The 25,510-nt window shown below is 37.2% G+C and overlaps 1 protein-coding gene across 5 annotated transcripts in view; it reads left to right on the top strand.

Moving 5' to 3' along the window:
- The window catches only part of mtcl2 (microtubule crosslinking factor 2), a 92,314-nt gene that overhangs the window by 23,492 nt on the left and 43,312 nt on the right, over positions 1-25,510 (top strand). The gene's annotated exons all lie outside the window — the stretch shown is intronic.

Below are 25,510 nucleotides of genomic sequence, written 5' to 3'. Positions count from 1 at the left end.
CTTGTGGGATTGTTTTGGTGGTTTCATGCTCCACAAGGCAATAAATTAAATACAAAGTAAACAAATCATAGGTTATCATTAATCACAAAATTATCCTCCAGGTAAGTATTGCATTTAGTGATGCACCAAAATAAAAAAATGTAGGGTAAAATTGATATGGAAATTTTAGAAAGCTTATGGCCGAAACAAAACATAAAAATTTGTTTTAAATTTTTTTTTCTGAATAAATATCTTAATATTGCACTTCTGTTTTTAAAACTTTTTTCAGAGGAACTAAAAAGGGTAAGGTAATGTTAATTGGCATATTGTTAAACGGGTTTATTGGCATCTTTCTGTGTTGTGAAATACTGATTACATGAGAGTTGAAACATTTCTGCAGGTCAGACCCCTAGTTTTTCGCGATTCCGCGATCACTGAATCCAACGCAAAATCAACAAAAAGCCTCAAATTTCTTAATTAAATGCAAACTAATTGCAAAAAATGTAAATAATTTCATAAAACATCAAATTCCAAACTATATAATCAAACTATATTTATTTCAGTTTGCAATTAAATGTTTTACATGACTTGTAGTCGTTGCATACGCAGCACACGTGATGTATTTAATTGTCTCTCGAAAAATGACATCTCACCTGCCACCTCACAATCATTACACTACATTGGGGGGGTAAGCAGGCACGGGTGAAGCGTAAATAATTTACATGTGAAGTCAATGCAAAGATGCGATAAGACATCCTGTGGCGCAAATTGTGTGTTTTGTGTGTTTGATGTGCTTCAGATTGCAAAAAAGTATGCGCAAACATCTAAAAAAACAACAAGCAATGGAACAGACAGAAAAGCAACCTGCTTACAGTTATGAAGATTGGACTTGACTGAATTGAAAGACATTATTTGTGCTTTACTCGTATAGTTGGTATTTTGGTAAGTGATTTCGTTGAGCTCTTTCCCTGCAGTTAACCAGAATTGATGAACTGTTTGAACGGATGTGATTACAGTGAGGGATCTGTTACACTTTCACAATTTTATTATATAAATGCAATAAAATTGTTTGTGAGCATTACACAAGTGTTTAGTGAAGTTTTGCTCATGTAAAAAAGCCACAAAGACCAAAAGACTGATCTTAAGAATTAATATTGTCAACCTAAAAAAAAGTCCTATAGTTATCCATGTAATTTATCCATATAATTTCGCCATGGACTCAAAGCTTTTTAATTTCTGTCTTGTTCAAACTACTTATTTGAAATGAACAGAAATTACTGAGATTTTTTTGGGACAGCTTAATTGTTTATTTTCTGTTTATTAGATTTGTTACGTTAACTTAATCGATTTGTGTTGGGACAACATGAATTCTTTGTGTGAAAACCTGCACATTTCACTGTAAAAAATGCAGGGTTCCAAATAATTCATTCATGTTGTCCCAACACAAATCAATTAAGCTAACACTTTCCACAAATTTATGTGGATCAAACATAAAAAAAAGTAAATTAAGTTGTCCCAATGAAATCTCAGGAATTTTCAGCTCATTTTACATAAGTAGTTTGAACAAATAATAAAAAAACTAATTTAAGTGTTTACAGTCATGTGAACGAAAAAGTCCCTTAAAAGTCAATTAGTCAATGTTTCCAACCCAAATGCCGATTTTAACATGTCCTCTTTCTCGATACTTTGGTGCATCCCTAAGAATTAGCATAATGATTGGATATTAAGCCAAGTAATATAGCTCATAAGCCTCTTTCTTTGCAGCTTCTTGACTACTAGAGGCTGCTTTCCATTCTCAAAGACTCTTCTTTGGCCCTAATCCCTTCAAAGGCTCTACCCTCCAGAGTGAGAGATTAAAAAAGGTGTAGGGGTTGTGGGGACCAACAAAACTGCTTTTTCAAACACACTTCTCTGTCATCTTGCTTCATTTGCATCAAACTGAGCATGTGCAGCAATCACGGGAGCAAAAAAACAAGCGTCCATGAGTTCAAATTTTTTCATTCCAGAGAGCTCTTTGAAGTGGCCAGTTTTGAGCACTTTGGTTTGGAACGACCTTTCATGGTTGGCCATGATCGTTCTCACTGTAAAGTGCCCTTTCAGTGGTGGATTTATCTGGCTTAGAATGTAGTGATACAATTGAACTCACATGTGTGGCCATAAACTCTGGTCATTTAGAGTTGGAAATATCAGTTTTTGGCCATTTTAGCTGCAGTGAGAAAATGAAGCTGCTAGTAATTGCGGAAAAATAGGCTCATTAATTAGATTCAGATTCTCCGTAAAGAGCTCCAGGGAAGGTTTCTGAATGGAATAAGGTTTACGTTGTACTTGATTTGGTTTCGGGCAAAAGTCTTACTGTTGACACTTTCGTTTAACTTGAGGTGCAATGCATTGCTATAGTCAAAGCTCTCTGTGTGTGTTACGCTGATCTGTTGACTTTCTCTGTGTAAATGTCAGCTCTGGTTGGGTTGGATTGAGGGTGGAGGGGGAGCACATGAATTTAGCATTAGATTTTTTTCCACTGACAGTTTAACAAGGGGGAACATAAAGCATGCTCCTTGTGTTTGGTTAATTCTCAATGTTGGCCTGCATTCTTTTGCTAATAAATATCTCTTTGTGCTTTGTGTAATAAACGGTTGGCTGGACAGTCTGTGGTTGGCTCAGTGCTTGGTCTGTGCTCTATTAGCTATGTCTTCTGCATAATAGAAAGTGATGAAAGTATTATTGTATGAATCAACGCTCATCACTGGTGGCTTTTGTATTGAGGATCATTTTTAAGGGTTTTGTTTATTGGTGTGAAACTCAGTCCTCTGATTTGCTTGACTGCATTGCTATGGGTTGCTCATAGGTTTGCTCTGCATTCTTATTGGCTGAGAGCCCAGGGCAGAATACGTGCCTCTCTCTGTTGTTGGCCTGGATTCTTGGCAGAGTGGGCATTTATGGTACACAAGAGAGAGTTCATACTCATCTGAACCTCCAGAAAAGGCCCAGTCGAGACTTTTAGTAAATGGTTCACTCAAAGAATTGGAGGATATGATGGGTCATCGTTTTATGATCTGGTTGACTATGATGAAATACGTGCAATCATTAGACATTTTTGGATAAAAGTGATGTAGTATAACTTATTAATCAAAACACTGGATTTTCATTGGCATTCAGCAGTGATACGTCGTACAATGATGATGGCAAACAGATTTCCAACATAGACATGCTAGGTTTGTTTTTTGTATTGCTTTGAATGAATATTTTTCCAAAATAAGGCTGGGTATCAATAAAGATATCCTTATGTAGATGCTTCTATATATAACTCTTAGTTGTATTTTTGACTAAATTTAGATTTAATACAAACGTAAATTATTGATTATTATATATTATTGATAAACTATCAAAAAGATTACACATCACATATGCTTTTATTAGTTAGTTTAGTTTCGTCTGATTTTAACATTTGTCAGGGTGTTTTATGGTACATTTTCTATTGTAATCATGATGTATGGCGGTTTATGATGTAACTTTCTATTTTATCATCTGCAGTATAGCAAACTTCAATACATTTCACATGGTATGGCAGTCTAGTATGGCAGATACAAAAACATATTTTGGCTGTTAAATTTGGTAGTTCAAGATATTTTTTAGCTTCAAATGTAATGGGACAGATCTAATTTATTCAGATAAAAAAATACAGTGAGTGTGTTTACGTTGACCATCTTAATGCAATTATAAGGACATTTTGCAAGCCAGGTTTATTATTGATATATACCTCTATTTAAATTAATGGAGACTGCAAAATGGAGCAACGTTTTTTTTGCAGCTTTTGTTTTCGCAAATCCACCAGAGGCAGCTGTGTACGCTTTTTCAGATTTCAAATTTCTCTTGCGAGTGCCATTTGTGCCTGCTGTTCTCGTGTAAATCCACCAGAGGCCACTGTCGACTGACTGATTGACTCCAATCCCCCCACCCTTCTTCAAACCCAACTGATAGTGTTTTCAAAAGCACCGATTGACCCGATAACACCCTTTCTCTTGACCCCTTTTGTTGCCTGCTTTCTGGAGCTGTTCTTTGCCACACTTGAACCCCATCGTCACAGTCAAATCCTCTCTGCATTTTAAGTTCGCCAAAATACATGGTGAGCTACTCGGCAAACTGGTAACAAAGAAAAAAACATCCACACGGAGGTAAGCAGTCAGCTGGTAACGAAAAAAAAAAAAAACAGCCCCATGGAGTCTGTTTTAAAGACGAAATGCAGCCATACGTAGCTCTGGCTACATAATTCGTGCTCCAAAGAAATGTATACAGGGGTACATTTTCACAATGAGCCTGTGTTGACATTTTGGCAATATTGCAAAATAATGCAATTAAGCTCATGATTGCAGTATGAATTATTGTATTCATGAGAACATGTTTTGTATTAAATGTAAATAAATCAAAACAACAGTTTGTGACACAACCACTCTTTTTAGTCTATCATTTGTGCTGTAAAGTAAGGTGAGTAAATACCCACAGTAAGAAAAATAATCACAATTATTAGGGAATAATAAGTACAATTTGACAAATGTAAACAATGTATTATGATTAAGCTCTTAATCTGATTATTGGAAACGATTGTATTATCCGTGCACATGTAAACATAGTCAATGTTTAATAGGTCAATGGGAAAGGCAGTTTTGCATATAGTCTGAGCTGATGTCATCAGATTCCCATCGAAAACCTCCCTTCCCGACACTAAAATAAACACTCAAAATGAAAGCTTACTTATTTCGTTATTTTTTTTTTCATTTAACCTAGATAAATCCCCACCCTAAAAACCTCTTCTTTCCCTGCCGTACATACGCTTCCATCTCATTCATCTCCTCATTCATCTTTCTCAAACTCTCTCTCAATACTTGATTTAACACAGAACAAGCATCGATCGGCTCTGCAGGCTTCATGAAGTCTCTCGGGTGATTAGGTTCACATGTCTGCTGCTGCTGGGAGTGAAAGAGGGTCTGTGTGTGTGTGTGTGTGTGTGTTTATAGCCTTCTGATGGTGGTCGCTGTGTGGAGGGCCTGTTTTATAGCAACCGTTTTACAGGTGTTTAATAGGCTTCAGTTTCCAAATACACATTCACACTCATGCATGCCTAATGCGTTGGTGTATTATTCCGAGCCAAGATCGTCACAAACAGCATTACATGGGATCATCCATATGACTAGTTTGTTGATTCAGAGCTCTTTCTAGACTGCTAGAGGAAGCCGTCCTATGAGGGTGACTGACCCTTTATTTATATGTTTCAGGAAGCTGATATCTTTGTTTTGCTCTGAGGGGGGAAACCCTGAGAAAGGAAGGAAGTGCAGGGTCACTGGAGCTATGTTCGTTAACTCAGAAACAAACACAAGATGAGGAACAGACAATCATGCGTCAATGCTATTTAAACTTTAAAAACCCTTGCTTTACACTATAGAAACGGCATGCAGATATTTTCGGGCTGCTTAATTATGGTGAAAATCGATATGGCAGTCACTGCATCACTTTGTAATATAATGCAGCGCTCACGCCCTGATGTAATTACCGTAATTCCAAGATGACAACACGTAATGTTCAACTAAGTGCTGTTCACATCTTTGAACTGGGGATTATCCTATCCTTCTATAGTGAACGTCTGCAAACTGAACTCCATGCAGCTGCAAGGGGTTTCATTTATGATCAAATGACTTAATTATTTATATATATATTTTTTTCAGTTTATTTGACAGGCACGATGCACATAAATAATACAGAAATGTATTATGTGCCAGAATTAGCCATTGGCTGTTTTGCATCTGCAGTCTCTTGACTGATGTTAAAATTCTAAAACAATTAAAACATAATAAATACAAGTTTCAAAATGCATATGGCATTTACTGTATTTCTACAGTCCATCAATAATTTATAAAACCAACAGAACACATACACTCTCATCAATAAAGGTACAAACATCACTTTTGTACTGTACAGGTGGACATTAGTACTTTTTAATGTTCTGAGGTACACTCGATTGTACATTTTAGTATTAATATGTACATTTAAGCAGGAGGCAAATTACAGGGGCATTTGGAGGGGATTGACCCCCCTAATTAATGCTTGATCCCCCTGAAGGACATCAAAACAAGATGTATGGGCGGGGTCAGCTAAGAAATAGCTTTCTTCAATATTAGCTTTCTTAAATATTAATAATTAAAAATATACATTTAACCCCCCCCATATCGGTTTATACCACTGTGATGCATTCAATCGCACTAATCAATAGTTTGAAACTGGCAGTTCTAGCACCGCAAGATATCTTAAGTATTCACAAAACACATTTCTTGTAAAATAGGTGTTTATAAATGCATGTAGCTTAAAAAAAAGAAAAAAATTAGAATTTGTATAGTCTGACCAACAGTAACCTCTGAAATAGTCACTAAATATCCCTCAAAACACTGAAAACGTATACATTTTATTTATTAATTAGTTATAATTGAAATACATTCATAAATTTGATTTACTGAAGCATGTAATACTAAACTACTAACGAAAAATTTGATCCCCTAATTGTCAATGGATAATTCGCACACTGCCTTTATGTTGGGATGCAATGATTATAAATTTTGGTTGTACAATTATAATCTGAGGAATAATCACAGTTTCACGATTATTACGCATTTATCAAATTCGTAACACTACTGGTTTAGAAAATAATGTGAAAACTGCGTATATTTTAAAGTGTTTTTTATTGCTGCCCAGTAACCAACTAATACAGCACAAAAAACAAACAAACAAACAAACAATAATCCATTTCTTTTTGGACTTAAAAATAAATGAAAAAAAGGTTTTGGATTTTAAACATAAGTAACAATTTTACACTGAAAATAAATGACAGAGCAGTTATAAATAGATAAATAAATCAGCAAATAAAAATAATAATACAAAGGCGACGCAGTGGTGCAGTAGGTAGTCCCCCCACAGCAAGAAGGTCACTAGTTTGAGCCTCGGCTGGGTCAGTTGGCGTTTTTGCATGGAGTTTGCAAATTTGTGTGAGTTTCCTCCTGGTCCTCCGGTTTCCCCCACAGTCCAAAGACATGTCGTACAGGTGAGTTGGGCCGTTGTGTATGAGTGTGAATGATTGTTTATGGATGTTTCCCAGAGATGGGTTGCAGCTGGAAGGGCATCCGCTGCGTTAAACATATGCTGGATAAATTGGAGGTTCATTCCACTGCAGCGACCCCAGATTATTAAAAGGACTAAGCCGAAAAGAAAATGAATGAATGAATGAATGAATGAATGAAGAATACATAAACATTTTTTTATTTGTCTAATGTAAATCTAAGCTACACATTAGCTTCAGGGGTTTTTATTCTTAGGGTCCCCCAAATATGATGATTCCTTATAGGAGACCCCTTTGCCTAAAGTTTAAAGGCACTTATGTATTTCAAGTATAACTATGTAAACTAGAATTCTGTATAATGTAAAGACATTATAGTTCATATTTCACAGGCAGGCAAAATGGTATTGTTTTTAAAGCTATTTATTTTATTAGTTGGCAACTATAGCCAAAAATGATTCTTAAAATTTTTATATTTCATAAAAACAACAACAACAACAACAACGAAATATTTACATTAACTTAACAAGATAGCTTTTTTTAAATAAAGCACTGGTAGATGAAAAGTTAAACCTGTCTTGTATTTATGGAGAACTGCAAAATATTTAAATTGAACTTATGTGTCTGCTTACTGTGTTGTCTGACAAAGGCATACAATCTACCTTTCGTGCCGCTTCCTCTCCAAATAACTCTTTGACGATGTCTTCGGTAGCTGGTAATAACAATGCTTCGCCAACTGTGTGCGGCTTCTTAGCATGTGTGATGTGGAGTGATGACAAATGTGAGGCTTTATACACTTCTCAGGGACTAATGCTTGCTGCAGAAAAATACTAGCCTGCCGGGCCAAACACAACTCCTGATGTTTGAAATAGTCAGTGAAATAGTCGATTTTTCTGCCTTTTTGAGATGTTTCCCCCCAGTTTGAAAACCCCTGAGCTAAGTACTGCACACCTGCAAAAGACAGAGCTAAGTAATGCACGCCTGCAAAAGACATGTGAACAGCTCTTAGTTAATAAACTCAGCCATAGTTAATCCAGTGTGTTTGTGCGTATTACCCTCAGTGTACAAGCTTGGAACTTTGGAACTAGCGCACAGTTGGCATAACTATGTTTAGTTGCTGCAGTTTTGTTCTGTGCAGAAACGCGGTGTTGAGAAGACTTTACGATTAATTAACCGTGATGATTTAAACAGTGAAACCTGGTTTAAGTACCTGTCATTACTAAATCGCCCCAGTGAAAGATTTTGTATCTTCAGTTCTGAGAGTGTATAACATCTATATTGGGAAAATCATTTACACAATTTTTTTTTTCAAACACAAATGTGATGAAGTAACTTCTTTATGACATTTTACAATTGAAAGTGCAGCCATTATCTTTGGTCATGCATCAGGCGCAGCATTCACCTGGGAATTGAGGGATTTATTATCAATGTGACGTCACGCGAAGCGGCTTCCAAGTCTAAGCGCTCTATTCAACTGCATGGGGAGACTCATGAAATGTAATAATAAACGTTTAAAAGCGATTTAATACTTTCGAAATTCACGATTGCTATATATGTCCATGCCTAATATCCGATGGCCAGAAAGGGATTCATTTTTTAATAAATTGTTCAAATCTTGGTATTTGTTATGCAGCAAGCCCAGAGTTTGTTGTGTACACTATGACTTTATATAAAATTCACTTTAATGTGTGATATGAATAAAAAGTGATCATAAACAAATAATTTCTCAACTCTCATGAATGGCGACTTGGAGCCGGAAACAGTATTACATACGTCACCAACACGCAGGGCCGGAGCAAGCTGAACTGCCGCTCTAGGCAGAGGACGATCACGCAGTGATCAACCCAAATGTGAAAACGAAAGTAACCGGTTATGAAAATGAAGTGAGGTGTCGCGGACCTCTATTCTGCCACCCTATGCGCGGATATAACTGAGGACGCGCGGATGCTGAGGGAGGAAGGGAGGTGTTGCTGACGCAGCCCTCTCTATTCTGCCGCCCTACGCGCGGATTTAACTGAGGACATGCGGGTGCTGATGGAGGTGTTGCTTATGCTGCCCTCTCTATTCTGTCGCCTATGCGCGAATATATCTGAGGACGCGGGTGGTGAGGGAGGTGTCGTGGACATAACTGAGGACGCGGGTGGTATAATGCCGCTATACTGCCACCCTAGGCGGCCGCTTAGGTCGCCTCTATGGACGCGCCGGCCCTGCCAACACGTCACCACTTAACAAGCGGATAGTACGTTCAAAGTTATCCAAACATTTCATCAAAGTTAAAGAGACGATTATGGATTCAGCAGGTGGCCATGCAGGCCTGTTCTTTTAGAAGTAATGTTGTTCTGACCTGCTGACTCACAGTAGATGGAAACATTTATCATAGGTCAGTGAAAACAGAACTGTGAGCTTTTCAAAGGAAATATCTACAGACCGATGAGCAGTAACTCATAATAGTTCATGCGTGATCCAGTAATCTTGAATGCATCATTTGATTTTGTTTGCTAGTACTTATTGGTTATACACTGCCCTTTTCTGTCCATTATAACACAATTCAATGAAATAGATTGATGAACACACAATGCACAGTCATAATAAAGCAAGTGTTCTCAAACGCTATTTTTAGATGAACAACGATAAGAAGTATTTCCAAAGTCCAGTTTTCATTGTATCCAATATTTGCTTTGCTCTAAATAACACAAAGAAGGCTTGTTAAAGGGAGGCACAACAGTGGCTGGTTTGTGAAATCTTGAGTCTGTCTGGCAGCTGTGTTTGCTGTTTGTCTGTATTGTTCCGTCTGACCTGAACAGCAGCATCAAAGCACATGGAATAAGAGGTTTTGTGTTGATTTGTGGGAAAAATAGAGAATAATAAAAACATTTGCACACATTTGACCTGGATACTTTTTTTTTTCCAAAAACAAGAATTTTCTTGTGAAAGAGTACTTAAAAAAAGAGTTTAAACTGCATATATATTGTGTTTGGGCACTTAATTGCATTTTAATAACAATTACTTGATAATGCACCATATATTAACTTTTATATTAAATGTTTTTGAAAATATACTCTAAAATAGTAAAAAAAAAAACACAAAAAAAAACACTTCAAACGTGTCAAACACAGGTGATTTACATCTTAAATCAATGCTAAGACACAAATAGACTTCCTGTGCTGTGCGATTCATGCGATTTATAAGGTGTTTTGAGCGTTTTTATGACGTGCCTGTTGTTGGTGTCCTGAGGGAAAATCTTCTTGCCGAGGCCAGATAACAGTTCATCAAACTGGGCTCGGCTCAGTGGGAAGCACTACTGAAAGCCTCCATCATCCAGGTACATTTCCCGGAGGAGTTGATGAACTCAAAGAGCTGGATGCATCTCTGGAAGTATCTAGTGGACTTCGGCGCCGAACAAATCTGTGCTGTTTATCAGTCTTCTTAAAGCACATAAACACAGCTACTCTTTTAATAAAATCCATTTTGGCCATTTAACAATAAAGCTAAAGTCACCAGGCAAAGACATCCCCCGGCCATGATGTAAATCTGCATCTAGTGTGAGGTGAATTTGACACGTGAATGAAGCGAGTAAACTCAAAATGGTCACGTGTCTATGTAAGTGCGAATAGCGCTATTTATTCTAGTAGTAGTAATAAGTCATTTGTACAGCAGTAGTACATATTAAATAGAAAATAGTAGATTTAAGTAACCATTAGACCAGTAGTACTCATTAAGAATCCATTAGACCAGTAGTACTCATTAAGAATCCATAAGACCAGTAGTATTCATTAAGAATCCATTAGACCAGTAGTACTCATTAAGAATCCATTAGACCAGTAGTACTCATTAAGAATCCATCAGACCAGTAGTACTCATTTAGTATCCATTAGACCAGTAGTATGCTTTAAGTAGCCATTAGACCAGTAGTGCTCATTGAGTATCCATTAGACCAGTATTACTCATTAAGTAGCCATAAGACCAGTAGTGCTCATTGAGTATCCATTAGACCAGTAGTACTCATTAAGTAGCCACTAGACCAGTAGTGCCCATTGAGTATCCATTAGACCAGTAGTACTCATTAAGTAGCCATAAGACCAGTAGCACTCATTAAGTAGCCACTAGACCAGTAGTACTCATTGAGTATCCATTAGACCAGTAGTACTCATTAAGTATCCATTAGACCAGTAGTACTCATTAAGTATCCATTAGACCAGTAGTGCTCATTAAGTATCCATTAGACCAGTAATACTCATTAAGTAGCCAGTAGACCAGTAGTGCTCATTGAGTATCCATTAGACCAGTAGTACTCAGTAAGTAGCCAGTAGACCAGTAGTGCTCATTGAGTATCCATTAGACCAGTAGTACTCATTAAGTAGCCAGTAGACCAGTTGTGCTCATTGAGTATCCATTAGACCAGTAGTGCTCATTAAGTATCAATTAGACCAGTAGTACTCATTAAGTAGCCATTAGACCAGTAGTGCTCATTCATTAAGTAGCCATTAGACCAGTAGTGTTCATTGAGTATCCATTAAACCAGTAGTACTCATTAAGAATCCATTAGACCAGTAGTACTCAATAAGTAGCAATTAGACCAGTAGTGCTCATTAAGTATCCATTTGACCAGTAGTACTCATTAAGTATCCATTAGACCAGTAGTACTCATTAAGAACCCATTAGACCAGTAGTACTCATTAAGTAGCCAGTGGACCAGTAGTGCTTATTGAGTATCCATTAGTCCAGTAGTACTCAATAAGTAGCAATTAGACCAGTAGTACTCATTAAGAATCCATCAGACCAGTAGTACTCATTAAGAATCCATTAGACCAGTAGTACTCATTAAGTATCCATTAGACCAGTAGTGCTCATTAAGTATCCATTAGACCAGTAGTACTCATTAAGTAGCGAGTAGACCAGTAGTGTTCATTGAGTATCCATTAGACCAGTAGTGTTCATTGAGTATCCATTAGACCAGTAGTGTTCATTGAGTATCCATTAGACCAGTAGTACTCATTAAGTAGCCATTAGACCAGTAGTATTCATTAAGTAGCCATTAGACCAGTAGTGCTCATTGAGTATCCATTAGACCAGTAGTACTCATTAAGTAGCCATATTACTTATTAGTGTACATTAAGTAGTCATTAATACAGTAGTACTTATTAGTACTTCAATAAATAGCCATTAATACAGGAATACTTGGTAGCATTCATTAAATTGTAATTAATAAAGTAGTACTCAATAGCGCTCCTTAAGTAGTCATTAATATCGAAGGACTCAGCAGTACTGATTAATAAGTCATTTGTACAGCAGCCTCAGTACTAGTCGTTCAACTTCTCAGTGGTTGTTATTAGTATTTATAGTGTTTAATATTACCCTTCATCACAAAAGATTCACTGCAATACCAAGCAGCACTACTATTTATTATTTTTAAACCATATTTGTCTTGCATGATAGGACGTCCAGCCAACCCATGGTTTTCTGTGCCACACATCCAGATATAGATACATGCTCTCTCCTTAGGGAGTGAGAGGTGATTTCATGCTCCAGTAAGGTCTGCATGAAAAATGAAACATGCATCACAAGACACACAAGACTGAAGCATGCAAAACTCACGTGAGCAAGCAAATTCACAGACGGACTACTGCAATGGCAAGATTCGATTACAGCCCAGATACAGCTAGATATTAAAAATATTAGGATATTTAATATGCTCATATTCATACACAGGACCGACCGACTGGCATAACACACACCTCACTGTTCTGTTTTTTGTCATTCATCATGTCTTCCTCTTTTCTTTTTTGAGCTGTTTAATAATTCAGAGCTATGTCAGATCACCACACCCATTGGGACATGTTGATCCAAAGAAAAAAGGGGGATTTTTAAAAGCATCTGGAACATTAGTGCTTACATGATTTAACATCAAAGTCACTGTAGTGCAGTTTAGGTGTGAACTTTAAATCATTATCTGCTCTGATGTCATACAGACATGTATCAGCTCTCTATGTGTGTGTGTGTTTGTACACATCAGACAGACAGAGAGCTTGTAATTTCCAACCAGCTTCCACTTGAGAATTACAAGACTGAACAAATGGCACAGGCAAAACAAACAATAAGAGGATGTTGGGAGGGAGGGAGTTTGCAGTAAGCTCTTTTTATGGAGCTCAGCGTTATGCAGAACTGACAGACAAAGAAAAAAAAAAATGCTGAAAGGGAAATGTGTGTTTGATTGATGTCTGGACTTTAAGTCTGATACGCACACACACACAAAAACGAATATAATGCAATTGAGCCCACACACACACACACACACGCTATAGGTTATTAGATCTGACAGTGACAATGCTGCAGCGCTTGTAGGTCATTTATAACCCCATGCACACACATACAAAACACACACGCACACACCTTGTGTAAACCAACTGGCTGGTCTATTTCTGCTTTAATGGCGGTGTAATTGTGTTGTATCCTGGCTACAAACACCACACAGACTCCATTAGGTGAGCAGCATGTCATGTATTGAGATTGTGACCGTGGAAACCAGCTGAGATCAGCTGTTTGAAAGAAGTTTAGCATGTAGGACAAGATTAGATCTGTCAGGGTAATGGACAACACTTGTTCCCTGCTGTGACAAGAAATGTTTTCTAAACAAGTAAATACTAACAACTTGTCTGAAAATATATATATACAAAAATATTTAGTTATTTGATGAGAGCAGCATATTGTTTGTGATAATTTGTGATAATTCTTAAAAATGATCTTTTAGCTTTAAATAATATAAAATATGAAATTTATAGAAACTTGTTGATCATTTTTGACAAAGATGCTAATGGTCTAATCTGATTCAATGATATATATATATATATATATATATATATATATATATATATATATATATATATATATATATATATATATAGCTAAAAGTGCTTATACCAGACTCTAGGGCTGGACAATTAATCGAAAAGTAATCGAAATCAACATTCAGAACTGTCATGATCACCAGTGACCTAGTAGCTGCAGATGAGATCGCTAAAGGACTACAAATCAGCCATTCATGGACTACATATTCAGTCATGCCACACACACCTGCTCCAAGTCTCCACTGATTAGACTCCCACAGCTGATGCTGCTTCTGGACTGATTACTGCACTACATAAACAGCACAGAAACACTCACTGTGGCTGAGTCTTGTTATCTGTTAAGTGACACTACAACACGGTTTCCTTTGTCTTGTTTTGCCGTGTTTTTTTTTTTATCCTTGCCTCGTTTATTTATTTCATCCTGTGTGCTGCCTGCCTTTTGACCACTTGCCTGCTAATACGACTCTGGATTGCCCTTATACATCTGTTTGCTCCTGTATTGACCACTGCTTGCCTGATCATTCTAATAAACCTGCATGTGGATCTGCACCTCTGTTGTCAGTGTCACATCCACTGGTTACAAGAACCTATAATCGATCAAATTTTTTAAATTACTTTACCACCGAGATAACACGTCGCACGTTTACACTACATTGACGATGATCGAATGCTGCGCCAGAGATGCCTTAAGACAATTTGAGAGTGTTGAGTGGCCAAGGAGGGAAGGGTTTGCATGAAAAGGGGAGTTTCAATTCGAACGTGCTGATTTTTGCAGAGGCAAAACAAGCACAGACTTAGAGGAGCAAGACAGTAACTATGTTTACATAGACATCTATAATCAAATTATTTGCCAAATGATTAATTTGTCGACTTTAACTGCAGTTTGGCACTTTCACTTTTATTCAGGAACATTTTATGCATTCCTCCCATGACAAACAAGAAATTGGATGCGAGGAACAGCTGAAAGAGTGTTGTTTTCATTCATTCATTTTCTTGTCGGCTTAGTCCCTTTATTAATCCCGGGTCGCCACAGCGACATTACATGACAATTTAGCCTATACAAGCACATACATGACAATTTAGCCTACCCAATTCACCTGTACCACATGTATTTGGACTGTGGGGGAAACCGAAGTACCTGTAGGAAAGCCACGCGAACGCAGGGAGAACATGCAAACTCCACACAGAAACGTCAACTGAGCCGAGGATCGAACCAGCGACCCAGCAACATTCTTGCTGTAAGGCGAACATGCTACCCACTGCAGCGCCCTAGAGTGTTGTTTTAATGAAATGTTTAATAATGCACGGCAAATAGGAGATAAAAAAAACTCAGAATTTCTCGGTAACTTTGCAATTACATCGGATCTTTCAGCCCATAATATTGTAGTAATATTAACATACTGTAACTAAATAATTTTGACTAAGGTGCGTCTTTAAAAACTAAAAGAGTACTGGTGACTATACTAACTTAACTTTGCCTCTGAATAAACATAAATGAAGGAACACTGATCACACACTTACCAAATCTGTAGAGACAGGACAATCAACACCAACTGGAACTGCGTCTGTTTTAAAAGGAGATGAGCAGCAAATCCAGATTTCACCATTTCAAGATGCGAAAAGCTCTCGGGTAAAAAATGTTCCTCACAGACATATTTCTGTCGCCCGTAAGCAGACCACTGTCATCCACATGTGAGTTCAGCTGCACTCTCATAGCGGGGAAATGAAAACAAAACCTTCGTTGCAGCACATTTTATTAATGCAACACTGAAGACCCATGTCTCCAAACAATTCTTCGTTTTTTCACTTGTTTTGGCGACACAACGTGGCGTCTTTCTGCCATCTGAACTTTGTAACAGGTAAAAAGCTATCATGCATATTAATGAAGTTGCACCTCATACACAATAGAGCACACTGATTGGTTCGATCTAAGTCTATCTCTTATAATGAAAGCTCAAAGAAGTCCCGCCGGTACAAACAGCCAGTCTACATGGAGGAGTTTACACAAGGATCTAATGACCGTGACGTAGCTTTAATTTTTTTAATTTCTTTTCAAACGAATTTGCTCGAAATAACGCAAAACAACCAATTTTCAATTTTTTTGTAAAATAAATGTGTCTTAATAGTGTTTTTAGCAATTTGGGACACATATATGACTGTCAACATCTCAAAAAATGTGTTTTAGGGTTTCGTAACCCTTTAAACCACAGATATATATCAGTTGTATCATGTACTCTATTGTTCTAGACTAGAACTGAGGCTGAATTAATTCTATTTGCAGTGCATTGATTATGAAAAATAAATAAATAAAATAAATAAATCCATATAATTTAATCAATTCAATACAAGGCTGTCAAATCAGATACAATAATAGAAAGCTAAAATATAGTTGTTTATATTTTGCGAGATGTATTAAATCGCCATAAATGGAGTCCGCTCTACTGTTTACTCGATTTACACACACCCAGTATAACTACTCAGTATAGCTTTTACATGATTACACAATGCAAGCAGCGCCTCCTGCCCTCTGATCGAATTCACCGGTCTCTTAGGTGAAGCTAATTGGTCAGATCTCAGCTCTTCCGCTCACTTCCTAATCAGATCAGTAAGCTGTTGCTTTGATTCGGTCTAGGAGCAGATCTTATATAAGACATGTCTCCTCACATCCAGTGAACTTCATCTGGGTCAGTCAGCAATCTTACCCATTCCTGAAACACACACACACATGAGAAGTTCTACAGAAATGTGAGCGTGCATTGATTTATATAGAGCATGGATAACAGTGTTCACTTCACTGCTTTTGCACAAGACTAACTATCAATATTCATCAGCGTTTGTACACTTCACTGATCTGTTCAAGGGTTATTCATTATGGCTTGTTGGAAACCCGCAGACTCCTATTATTTTAGCACGTTTGAAAATGCGAATGAAATATAGATTCATAATTCATCATAAAAAGCGACGGGCTCATTACAGATAGAGTTCCTAAATTGCTTTTGGAGAAGCGCTCTGTGTGATTGTAGTTCAGATCTTGTGTTGTGGATGTAATAGGTTGAGAAGTGAGATTGATCAGTTAATCGCTGTAGAATTACAGATTCAGCGCTTCTCTTTAGTGAAATGATTTTATTACTGCAGTCCAGCGACCTGCGCAACCTTAGCAATGTATTCTGACTAGACCAGTAACCTGAGGTGATACGACCTCCAGCAATATTTACTGCAGAGCTTACTGAATGCTGCACTCTTTAAGTAATATTCCAGTGGAAGGAGATATTTCAGTCATTAACAACTCATTTTTTTATCATTAAATTGATGATTAGGATCTACAGACCCACTATCTATAGAGTATATCGGGGTATCCGCAAGGTCTTAATGTCTTAAATTTCAAAAACAAAATTTTAGGCCTTAAAAAGTCTTAAATTCACTGAAATATTGTGGAAACAGGTTTTAATTTTTCTCTGTTTAAGTGAAGCTACCTAATCAGGCTGACATACATCCAATCATCAACTATCTATCCTAATAAAATCAGGGAAAGAAAACTAAAAACAATCACTAAGTTCCTAATGATAATAACAGAGCAATTTATCCCTTTAGGTTATCATCCATTCATACAAAAACTCTTAACAGAAATAAGGGCGAGTTGGCATAATGTTTTTAAATAGTCATTAGCTTGAATAGAAGTTATACTCAATCAACTTAGACCAAATATTTATTTTTGATCCTTCATGTAATTGTGTCCTTAAGAAATATAGTTTTAAAAATGTTAAACTTGATACAAAAAAGAAATATGTTGAAAATTGTGTATACAACTGGAATTTACTTGTTTTGACACATTAAAGTATGTCGGTAAGAAATAATTACATTTGATTTTTTTGTGACAAGCAAAAATTATTTGTCATTAGTGTTTGGCCCTGTATAAATCTAAAATTTCATTTTCAAATTTTATTACAGTCAAGCCCAAAAGCCGCTGGAAAATTTAGACTTATTTTAAAGTTATTCTTATTGATCCAGCAAGTTTTTTTATTTTCTTTGTTTATTTTTGACCAGAAATGACACAGGCTTTTCCCAAAAGATATTTCTCAGGTTTATATTATAATTTTCATTCATTCATTCATTCATTCATTTTCTTTTCGGCTTAGTCCCTTTATTAATCCGGGGCCACCACAGCGGAATGAACCACCAACATATCCAGCACATGTTTTCACGCAGCGGATGCCCTTCCAGCCATCTCTGGGAAACATCCATACACACTCATTCATACTCATACACTACGGACAATTTAGCCTACCCAATTCACCTGTACCGCATGTCTTTGGACTGTGGGGGAAACTGAAGCACCCGGAGGAAACCCATGCAAACGCAGGGAGAACATGCACACTCCACACAGAAACGCCAACTGACCCAGCCGAGGCTCGAACCAGCAACCTTCTTGCTGTGAGGCGACAGCAATACTTACTGCACCTCGCGTCACCTATATTATATTATATTATATTATATTATATTATATTATATTATATTATATTATATTATATGTGTCATATTATGTGTCAGGGGTATGAATAATTTCTGGCTTGACTATACTGTATGTATAAAAATTGTATTAAAAAGTAAATAAAAGTGATGAAGTTTTCACAGAAATAAAACATTTCTTTGGGAAAAGTATCTATGTAAAATAAATTTAATATTATTGCCATTATTTATTATTTGAAATGTGATTTTTTTATTTGTATTCTAATTTCTCATAATATTTTGCTGTTGATTTATGATTGAGAATCTCTTCGATTTAATCAAATTCATAGATTTTACTCAATGTAAAATAAAAAAATTATGTATTTATGTTTTATACATTGCTTAAAATGTATTTGATTGGTGCCCTGCTGAAGTAAAGCTTCTATTTAACATTAAATATTTTTGGGGGGCTTATTTTTTTATTTATTTGATAAAAAAATAAACTACTGTTTTATAGGCCCTAGAATATTAAAAAAAATACAACAATTATAAACATGCTTTTTTCCTTCACTTGACAATACATATTTTTAATGCAACAGTATTCAGAACAGAAAAAAGAAATAAACGCAAATTGCACAGACATAAATTCTAAACAACAATGAAAATACAATAACATGTGAAAAAGTGCAGGCTGCGAATGTTCTGTATTGTGGCTTCATGTGTTCCCCACAGTATTTTCTGCTTGTGCACAGCATACTCACAGCAATTCATCTACTTCATCTACTCTCCTTATATCAGCTTGCATGCAACTGAGCTTTAATGCTGTCATACTGAATTCATTCTTCATTTTCCTCAGTCGAAGCAGTTCCCTGGTATTTGGGAACAAATCAATTAAGTACTTCTAGAGGTTAAAAGTGTTTCTGCTGTTTTACGCACTACGGACTATTATGTAAGGATATTGATTAACAAGTCATTAAATGCCTCACAATCCAATTACGCAGCACTAGGATAAATATTTTTGATATGTTGCAATGTTGATTAGCCACAGTGCCTCTATAACGACCATCTAAACGCTTGACCATTACAATAATCTAATAATGATTTTCAATAGCTTTGCTAAGACATAAAACATCTTCTTCTGAGGATTAATGGTGCTTACAAACAAGCTGGATGTCACAATGTTAATCTTTTTCACTCAACACTGTTTTTTTTGGATGTCTGTCTCTGCTTCAGTGATCAAATTTGTGCTTGAAATAAGTTTGGGGAAAAATATATGGGTATATGAGGAGTAAAAATGCTATTTATTTCAAGAGAAAACTCTTTATATTTGTGAAGTTTGACTGAAGTCTGTTTGAAAAATGCAAGCGTGTACATCTATATTTATCACATTATTGTAGACTGTTTGTCATTCATTCATTCATTCATTTTCTTTTTGGCTTAGTCCCTTTATTAATCCAGGGTCGCCACAGCAGAATGAACCGCCATCTTATGCAGCATATGTTTTATGAGTTATTCACACGGAGCTTCAGCGTCAATGCATGACAGAGGGCGTGGCTGAATTTGAAGCTGATGCGATCGTCATAGCAGTGTCAGCCAATGAAATAAGTCCGCAATAGGCCACTGTCTGAGCTGGTGTATTTGCATACAGCAATCTGATTGGCTGATGCTTCCGTCAGTGCTTGAAAAGTTGAGCAAGTCCCAACTTTTGCAGCGTGCAACGCCACTGAAGCGGCGCCGACGGATCCACAATGCAGTTCAGCAATGCCTGATGTCAAGGTGAATGGGAAGCGTTGAAGCGTATGCAGCGGATGTCCTTCCAGCTGCAACATCCATACACACTCATTCACACTCATACACTACTGACAATTTAGCTTACCTAATTCACTTGTACCGCATGTCTTTGGACTTGTGGGGGAATCCGGAGCACCTGGAGGAAACCCACGCAAACACGGGGAGAAAATGCAAACTCCACACAGAAGCGCCAACTGATCTAGCCGAGGCTTGAACTAGCGACCTTCTTGCTTTGAGGCGACAGCACTACCTACTGCACCACCGCGTCGCCACAGCACAGTTTGTTCTGAATACAAAAAAAAAAAAAAAACATGTTGGCCAATACTAATAAGTAGGTGAAGTGAGCACAAATGTCCGGGAATGTTAAAACATCTTAGGGGCCCCTCAGACGGTTAAGCTGTTACCAGTTTTCCCAGTAGCTTGCCACGTACACTGGTGGACTTGGGACGAGAAGGGAGCAAAGTTGACTAAGACGACAGGGTTCGAGTTTGGTGAAAAACGGTTCCAGAAGTCACAAGCAGGCTGAAAACCTGGTGAAATCATGTGACCGCGACAGCTTTTCTTTTTCTTGATTGCTTTTGAAAACACTCATTGGTTGGGTTTTGGGAAGAAAATGGATCGGTCAGTCGGCTGAAGTGTATATTGTGCCCTCTGGTGGATTTACGCAAGAAGAGGACGCGCGAGAGAAATCACAAGGCTGCCTCTGGTGGATTCACAAAAACAAAAACTGCGAGCAGACATTCCTCTGGGTATGTCTGCTTTAGGTTGGTTATTGGTGAAGGAAAGGGTAATTGTTTCTCTGCTGTGTTTCATAAGAAATATTTCTGTGTGAAGAGTTCCAAGTCTATTGAATGGTCAGCTTTTGTATAGTAATGCTAGTCATCATTTTAACACCAGGCATGCATTAAAAGGAAATTTTTTGCTTCCCGTTTCAAAAACTAATGCAAAGCAATGGACTGTAATGTTTAGAGGAATGAAAACATGGAATGGATTGCCAGACATTACATGCTTTGTAACAAGTAAAATGAGGTTTTAAAATATCATTTAAGAAATATTTAATGGCACAATATTAAGTGGATTGTTGATCTGGATGTTATACATGAATTTTGTATTTAAATTTTTTTATTGGTCTTGTTGTTATGTATTAATGTAATTTTTTGTTATGTTCGATGGACCCCAGGAAAAATAGCCACTTCTTTGGTAGTGGCTAATGGGGATCCTGATAAAAAAAATAAATAATGTATTCCGCTATCCCCAGAAATGTAGACAGGGGTACATATCTACAACATGCCTGGGTTGTAGACATGATATGTTTAAACATTTACTGCATTTAAAACGATGACAGTACTAATTATATTCATTTTTGTCACGTGTAATATTTAAAATATTAAAACCCCACATACAGGGTTTCCTCAAGGGTTTGGTGCCATCAGCTTTGTCAGTTTTATGGCTCAACCCAGTCTGGCTCAAAAAACAGGCCCTCAAAAACAAAGATGGATGGCATTAAATGCTTCAGCCAATCAGCTGCCATTGAGACAAATGGGAATGCTTTTTCCCAATATCATAGACCTCTCACCATTATTCTATGATATACAGTGCTGTGTTACTTGTTCATCTTTCTCTCTCGCTCGCTTTCTAAAATATCACATGTAGCCTTTTTTTGCCGTTTGAGAAGTTGCTGCTATATTCTGCAGCGAAATTGAAAAGAGAACTGAATCTGTAAAGTGTTGAAGCACTGGCTGTCTAAAAAACGCAGACCATTCAGATGTCTGCACAGCTACCAGTTATATCCATATATTTTCATCATTTGTTACGCATGTGAATTGCGGAATATGACCCATTTTGGTCTTTTCCACAGATTCCAAAATCCTCCTCCAGCTTCAGCCTCCATCTCTGAATGCCAAATGTCTTTCTTAGTACAAATGAGAGAACAAAGTGTGCAATGAGAGGAATGCTGAGAGTGTTTTCATCCGCCAGAGCTCATGCCGGCTAGCAACCTGACACGCTAATGAGCGTCAAGTGCTTGCTATTCTGTCTAACAAGCGCATGGGCTTCATGATTGAATTCCTCTGAAGGGGAGGACGACGACGTAGAAACAAAACAAAGAGCAGTTTATGTGACTCTGGGGAGCTGGATGAGTCTTCTGTAGATGTTTTTCACTCCCATTATGACATGCACACAGAAAACGAGGACAGATACTCGATCCAAAGCTTTGGTGGTATCTAGGACAGGTCAAAGACGAAGGGCTAGATTCCTTCAGGCTGATTCTAAACATGTTTTAACTTATAGCCTACACAGATTTTCAGTTCACCTCAATAGCCGTTTACATTTACAGTGCTCAGCATAAATGAGTACACTCCATGCTACACTCCAGGTGACAAATGAGCGATGAGATTCAATCGTTTTTTCTTGTGTAATGTGGCATAGTTCACGCCTGTGAGGCCTCACGACACCATCTAGCAAAGTTTTGTCTAGCATGTTTTGTTTTTTCTTGTCCTTCACAACGAGTTCCGTCACGCGGGTGACACTGTGCACTAGGAGCACGTCATTTCTTGGTTATCCTAGGGTGCTTTCACACTTGGTTCATTTGCCTGGACCGTACCCAAGTTCAGTTGCCCCCCTTTGCCATCTTCTTGGTTGGTTTGTGTTCACACTGTCTTTTTCCTCCTGAACCCTGATATGCTTGAGTCATCGAGCTGCTGATTTGTTTATGGCTGTTGCTAGGTGATGGTCACGAAAGCAAAGAGCCGAAATGGAAAGACGTCCGCACATCGCGGTCATTCTTTTGGTTTTGGACATACAGAAAGCTACTCGCATCTACGTTCAGAACATCACACAGTGTCTGCAGAAGCAGTTTTTGGAGGAGACAAACAAAAATTATCAATGTGTTTGCCCTGGCTCAGTCCCGCTTGTCACCACTTGGTACGATATGTGACACACACACACACACACAGTCACAAATGAACGTTATGAAAATGATAGTTTGTTGTACAGTTGGTGGTTCACTTCCATTATTTGGCTGTTACTAGGTGACTAGCAAATCACCAAAACGGAAAGATTTCCGCACATCCTGGTCGATTTGCTTTTATTAAATCTTTTAGTTTTGGACATTCAAAAAGCGACTCGCGTCTGCCGCAAAAATATTATAAACATTTGTTTGCCATGGCTTAGCCCCACTTGGTCACACCAGTACACACACACACAAATAAACGTTATGAAAACGATAGTTTGTTGTTCAGTTGGTGGTTTACTTCTGTTATTTGGTACGACTGCATTCATACCAGAAGTGAACTGTACCAGAGTTCGCATGAACCATACTCCAGACCACCTCTTTCAGACGGACTGGGGTACGATTCACGTACGATTCACGGGTGCGCACCCGGGTTCAGAAGACACGTTTACACTAGGTAAACGTACCAAACTATGAGGTCAAACGAACCCAGGTGCGGACCAAAAGTGCTAGTGTGAAAGCACCCTCAGTGGGTGCTGCATTTTATGCGTCAGTCAGGTTATCAAAAGGCTGCACATTTACTTATGGGTGGGTTATGAGTGGGTAAGATCAATCATTGGTTATGCAAACCTAACTCTGTGCACGTCTGAGCTCCAGGCAGTCGGCGGGTGCTGTGAGCACAAAGCCCCTGAGAGCAGTGCTGGTCGGACACTTTATCAAAGATGTACCACTGGATCGCGTCTCACTATAGATGCTAAACATGATATTTAATTAATCGTGTCCCTATCTAACGACTCTTTGGTCTTTTGAATCAATCAGATAACGTGTCACAGTGTCAGTACACTGGTTGCATCTTTCGCTTTCATGTTTGTACTTAGTAATTTTAGCGAAAACCTTGGATACTGTTGGTTGGTTGATGTTGGTTGTGCATCTTTTTTTACCAACCAAGTTTGTGGATGCCATTATAAAGACACAGATCACTCTATTCATGTCAGAGTCCTGCGGAATAAAGGGATTGACAGGTGGTAATTTGTGTGTAACTTATCTTTATTTATTTATGATTTTGTTATGGGTAAAACAAAGACCATGCAGGTCAGGTAGTTGAAACGGTAGGCTACAAATAATTAATTCGTTATGAATTAATTAATTATTTATAAATAATTAAATCACCGCCGCCCACGACAACGATGCCATCGTCTATCACAATGTTTCACATTAGACATCGTACGATGCCAAATTGGTTGACATCGCCCAACCCTAAAAAATATTACAAAAAATGCGAAACATATATTCAGTTATATTATTGTCATTGAATAATAATGTTAAATGTGAACGTATGAAGCATAAACGTATGAAGCATAAGCTGAATGAGTTTACAAAAATGGCATCAAAAGCTCTGTTCAGATACAAATAGTTTTAATGTTGTTTCACGAAAGTACTTTGATGTTATTCTATCATGTCTGTGTTTTTGACATATGACCTCTGTAAAAATTCCACAGCAATTTACCTACTGTTTTTGGCAAACTCGGAGACCTTTTTCTTTAGTTTTGTCCAGCCATCTTTCACTTGTACATACTATTCAAGCTTCTCCATTTCTGCACACCAGTATGACTGTGTTTTGTATTCTGCGATGAAATAGAAAAAAATACAACCAACTAGAAGAGTCAAGTCACATAAATTGCTAATGGTAGCTACTCTAATATCAGTGTCAGGCAAGATTTCTTTCATTTCTGCGCTCAATTACCTAATCTGCAAATTATGTCAAAACGTTTTTATTTAAGTGGGTTCATTATAAAGATCCCAGCTCTATAAATAGATAAATATATATATATAGAAATAATATAGTATAGTAATAAAATAGCTTATATATATAGTACTGGATTTTATATATATATATATATATATATATATATATATATATATATATATATATATAAATCCCAGCTCTCTCTTTTTTTTGTTACAATTTTATTTTTTACACTTACAAAACATTATTTTGACTTACAATGTTTAACTTTACATTTCAAAGTGCTTAAATACTTTAATTTAAACACTCAATTTCTAAATGCATTTCATAGATATTTAGATTAGTTGTCGCGTACGCTATTGTTGTCTATTGGAAGGAATGCGTCAATAGAGCCGCCATTTTAGTACAGGGTAGCTGAAATTGAAATGAATGTGGGACCAAGGTGCAGTGGAGGACTGCGATATACACACACACACACACACACTCACATATATATAAAATGTGATCGGGATTCTCTTTTTTACATTGATGAATAAGTGACCTTATCTTCCCTCTCTGATAATTTTTTATTATCATCAATACTTAAGTTACTAACATACAAAAAAAAATAAAAAATTCTTACCTAAGATCTTACATGTTCTGCCTTTGTGCTTTTT

Source organism: Danio rerio, chromosome 23, assembly GCF_049306965.1.
Source record: "Danio rerio strain Tuebingen ecotype United States chromosome 23, GRCz12tu, whole genome shotgun sequence".
NCBI classification, from domain to species: Eukaryota; Metazoa; Chordata; class Actinopteri; order Cypriniformes; family Danionidae; genus Danio; species Danio rerio.
This window is presented reverse-complemented; position numbering and strand designations above follow the sequence as displayed.